This window comes from Ovis canadensis, chromosome 16 (genome assembly GCF_042477335.2).
Source record: "Ovis canadensis isolate MfBH-ARS-UI-01 breed Bighorn chromosome 16, ARS-UI_OviCan_v2, whole genome shotgun sequence".
Lineage (NCBI taxonomy): Eukaryota > Metazoa > Chordata > Mammalia > Artiodactyla > Bovidae > Ovis > Ovis canadensis.
Window position 1 is genome coordinate 47,986,450 of NC_091260.1, and position 5,040 is coordinate 47,991,489.

At 39.2% G+C, this 5,040-nt stretch overlaps 1 non-coding gene across 1 annotated transcript; it reads right to left on the minus strand.

Moving 5' to 3' along the window:
• Nucleotides 1–4,381: 4,381 nt before the first annotated feature.
• Nucleotides 4,382–4,453, minus strand: TRNAC-GCA (transfer RNA cysteine (anticodon GCA)). The gene has a single exon. It is a non-coding gene; the product is annotated as a tRNA-Cys (tRNA).
• Nucleotides 4,454–5,040: the final 587 nt, after the last annotated feature.

Below are 5,040 nucleotides of genomic sequence, written 5' to 3' on the forward strand. Positions count from 1 at the left end.
TAGGAGGGTTCCCTTTTCTCCACACCCTCTCCAGCATTTATTGCTTGCAGATTTTTGGATCGCAGCCATTCTGACTGGTGTGAAGTGGTACCTCATTGTGGTTTTGATTTGCATTTCTCTAATAATGAGTGATGTTGAGCATCTTTTCATGTGTTTGTTAGCCATCCATATGTCTTCTTTGGAGAAATGTCTATTTAGTTATTTGGCCCATTTTTTGATTGGGTCGTTTATTTTTCTGGAATTGAGCTGCAGAAGTTGCTTGTATATTTTTGAGATTAGTTGTTTGTCAGTTGAAGTTGCATTTTAACTCACAATCCTACTTTTTTTTTTTTCTAGCACAATGGCTGTGGGTGATGAACAAATCTCCATTTTTCACTATAGGGTACCCTACTCATTCATTAAACATTAAGAATAGTCTTTAAAGAAAATAGAAATCCTAGTCTGGCCAATGTGGAATCAAAAAGAATGAGAAATATGCATTTTTGCCTTCATGTCAGTGATATAATATGGATTTCCTACATGTATATCAGAATGTCAGGATTTTTAAAAATAGCTTTTTTGCTCTAGCTGCTTTCTCAAATAACCTCAGAATAGCTGTGGTCTGTAAATAAGACTTTGATAGTTTACATTTATTCACTCCTATATCAAATACTTGATTTGAGACTAAGATCACATGTAGTACTGTAGGGAGTAAAAAGATGAATTAGTATATTTAAGTAGATCAGAGCTCAATAGAAGAGATTAACACCTATACATAAGCAACTTTTATATCTGCTTCATTCTCTTTCCTGGAAAATGGTGTTACCATTGATTTAGCTCAAGCTAGAAGTCTCAGCATCCTTCTCAATGTTCTCTCCCTCTCGTGCATCACACAGCACTGGCTATAAGAGTCTGCATAATCTATTTCCAAAATGTTCTTTAATATTTCTCTTCTAATACACAAATTTGTTCATACATTAAACTTTCATAAATTTAGCATTAATTCATAGATTGGAATTTTCTCTTTATCTATTACAACGAATTGCTTATTTGATTATTCTGGATATAGTAGGAAGTTACTGACATATTTAGAGGTGCAGGACTATGTGATTATGTCTGCTCTTATTTTTTTCTCCTTTCTTTTTTAAATTGGAATATAACTGCTTTCAGTATTGTCTTATTTTCTGCTATACAATGAAGTGGATCCGTAATATGTATATGTATTTCTATATGTATATGTATATCCTCTGCCTCTTGGATCTCCCTCTCATCCAGCCCCCATCCCACCCCTCTGGATGATCACAGTTGAGCTCCTTGTGCTCTATAGCAGTTTTCTACCAGCTACACATGGTAGTATATATATATGTCAATCCTAATCTCCCAGTTTGCAAATGAAGCAACTGACAAAAGATTAATCTCCAAAATACACAAACAGCTCACACAGCTCAATATCAACACAACAAAAAACCCAATCAAAAAATGGGCAGAAGACCTAAATAGACATTTCTTCAAAGAAAACATACAGCTGAGCAAGAGGAACAAAAAAGATGCTCAACATCACTAATTATGAGAGAAAAGCAAATCAAAACTACAATGAGATATCATCTCATACTAATCAGACTAACCATCATCAAAAAAGTTTTCTCCTTTCTTGTCCATTTTGCATTATGCTAACTGATAGAAAGCTGACACAGAAAGACAAATATTACATGATTCCTCTTATATGAGTTACCTAAAAGACTCAGATTTATAAAATCAAATAATGGAAATGGTGATCACCAGGGGATGGGAGTTATTAATCAACGAAATGTCAGTTAAATAAGCTAAAGAAACTATAGAGATCTGTACTATAGTCAACAGCAACGTATTGTACACTTAACATTTGTTGAAGATATATCTTATGCTGTTTCTTATCATAATAAAATAAAATTAAAAAGTACACATATGTGCACACACATACATACAAAAAAATTTGGCACCATTCCTCAAGCAGACAAACTAGCCGCATCATTAATCACTAGTGCACAGGCCAGTATTTGTTTTGATAAAATACATACATTTTCTGGGTATAAAGACTTCCCTTGTGGCTCAGACGGTAAAGCGTCTGCCTGTAACGCAGGAGACCCGGGTTCGACCCCTGTGTTGGGAAGATCCTCTGGAGAAAGAAATGGCAACCCACTCCAGTACTCTTGCCTGAAAAATCCCATGGATGGAGGAGCCTAGTAAGCTACCATCCATGGTGTCACAAAGAGTTGGACACTACTGAGCGATTTTCTTCTTTTTTTTTCTTGCCTACAGAGTTACAGCTAGAACCACTACCACATGCCTTATAAAAATTTTGACCTACTGGGAAAGTGTTAGTCATGTACGACTCTTTGCAACCACATGGACTGTAGCCCACCAAGCTCCTCTGTCCATGGGATTTCCCAGGCAAGAATAGTGGAGTGGGTAGCCAATCCCTTCTCCAAGGGATCTTCTTGACCCAGGGATCAAACCCAGGTCTCCTGCATTACAGGTAGATTCTTTACCATCTGAGCCACCAGGGAAGCCCTGACCTTCTGGGAGTCCCACATATATAACAGACCAAGCAGATCACCGCTTTACAGTGAAGAATATTGGGGAGTGGGTCCATGCCATCAGCTCCACTAATCATGTCACATATCAAGCTATCCAGAAGCTGCTCAGCTCACAGAATGCGGGAACAACTTCCCGAAGGCACAGCTGAAGCATCAGCTCATATATAATTCTTTCTAAGGATGGTGTCTACATACTATAGGATACAGTATGGACTTTGAATCAAATCACTTTATGTGGTTCTACGGCCCCAAGAAGAAGAACACAACAGTTCAAGAATCAAGTTATAGAAGTAGGAATGACCCTCCCAAATCTTATTTCCGATAACCTGCTTGGGGAACTTATTCTCATACCCACAACTCTGGGTTCTGCAAGTTAAGAGTTCTTGGTCCGCAAAGAGGGGACACTTCAGAAAGAATTCCATTGATCTATAAATTTCAGCTGCTCTCTGGTCACTTGAGACAGGTAGCGGCAGTAAGTAGAACTGATATACTGGCTGACAATTAACCCTGACTGTGGGGAGGAGGTAGGAGTCTCCCTGGAGCAAGGAAACCACAAGGAATATATCTGTCTCAGACTGGAGCACTTCCTTTGACTCCCTTGCTGTATTATGATGTTAAATGGACAAGTGCAGCATCACAGCCTTAGAAACCTTGGTAACCCCAGTCTCAGAGCCCTCAGGGATATGGTCTTAGTCCTGACACCAGATATGCCACTGAGGTCAGCAAAGCTGTTTACTGAATTGAGAGAAATCTGGAATAGATAGTGGAGAAGGGAGACCATGATCATGTGTTGTGATGTCAGCTGCAATAGGGGAAGCTGTAGTTGGTCCCACCCACATCTTTCTCTGGGGAAGAAGGACCCACAAAATGCCTAGTTGAACTCTTCCCCAACTGTGTAAGTGGCTCCAAGAAGTGCAGGTGTAGACTACAATGGACATGAAGCTATAGCTCTCAGATCTCCTTCAAGAAAGAATAGTTTGAGGTTGCTTGTCAGTGGGTAATCTCCCTCATCTGATGAGAGCTGGCTCACCCACGGGCGTGTCCTTCCAAAGACGACCCACCTATAATGACTGATATAGGTAAAGGTGCTCCATTTCTCCCTGGGCCACTTTCCTCCCTGGAGGAATCTGTTACTAGCCTGGACTTCAATTCAACTTCCCTGCACAATGCCTGCCACACTGTGTTTCAGACTATGGTTCCCAACTATAGACTTTAGTTGATCCAGCATTGATTTTCTTCATTATTGCACATTTCTCTGACTAGCAATGTGTGATGTAACAAATGATATTTTTTCATTTAATAATTTAAAAATTGTGTAATGTTTTGCAACAAAAATTTAGAAACAGCTATGCAGTGATAGATTTTTAAAAATACCCTTCAAATAATTTTGGAAGCTTGTGTAAAAATGCTAAGAAAAAGTAAACAAGTTATAAATTCCTTGAGAACTGGGAGCATGTTTTACTCATCTTTATACTTTTTCTACCTGGTGTGGTAGCTGTTAGACAGCATTAGATCACAATGAACTGAATGATTCTGAACTGGAAGGCTGAAATAATATATAACATTCAACAAATCTTAGAGGTTCCTGTTATACTTAGTCACCTCTAGTTGTTCCTATATGCTTATTTGCTTTTAGAGAGCAAAGTGTGAAATAATTGTAGCCATCACCTCTTTGAGATATTTTGAGTGAAGTGAATGAGTGAAGTCGCTCAGTCATGTCCAACTCTTTGAGACCCCATGGACTGTAGCCTACAAGACTCCTCTGTCCATGGAATTTTCCAGGAAAGAGTACTGGAGTGGGTTGCCATTTCCTTCTCCAGGAGATCTTCCCAACCCAGGGATCGAACCCGGGTCTCCTGCATTGCAGGCAGACGCTTTACCATCTGAGCCACCAGGGAAGTCCTGAGATATTATAGGCCTGATATATTACAGGCTTCCTGTTAAAGGAATCCTGGTTCCCAATCCTCATATTTCCTTTAGGAACTATCCATTGAATCTACACTTAAGGCCACCGTTTTAGCCTTCTTATCTGACTTGTCAGGTTAGAATAAGCTGTATGTATAGCTCAGTCCCTTTATTTTGGAGCACCTGCTAACACAGATATGATTTTTGCCTGTTTCATAAAGGTCTACCTCTGTGATGAGAGCTGTAGAATCTAGGACTATATAGGTAATTATTCCAATTTGAGGGAATATTAAAAAGCTTAAGGAAGTCTGTCTGTCTTTTAATCCAAGTCATGTTTTCTAAAACCAATTCTACCAATCATAATAGTGATATATTAATGTCTATCCATTGAAATTTGATGTGCAAATATCTAAGATGGGGAGGAGAGTGTGATTAAACCCCAAACTCTAGCTGACTCGCCAACAACTGATGACTTCGCTTCCTGTTTCTAGGAGCCTACTCTCCTTTGCACCCAGGCTGTTGTCCAGTACCCTTCATCCACCTATCCTCATATCCCATGTGGCACTGAGTCTGAGTCTTT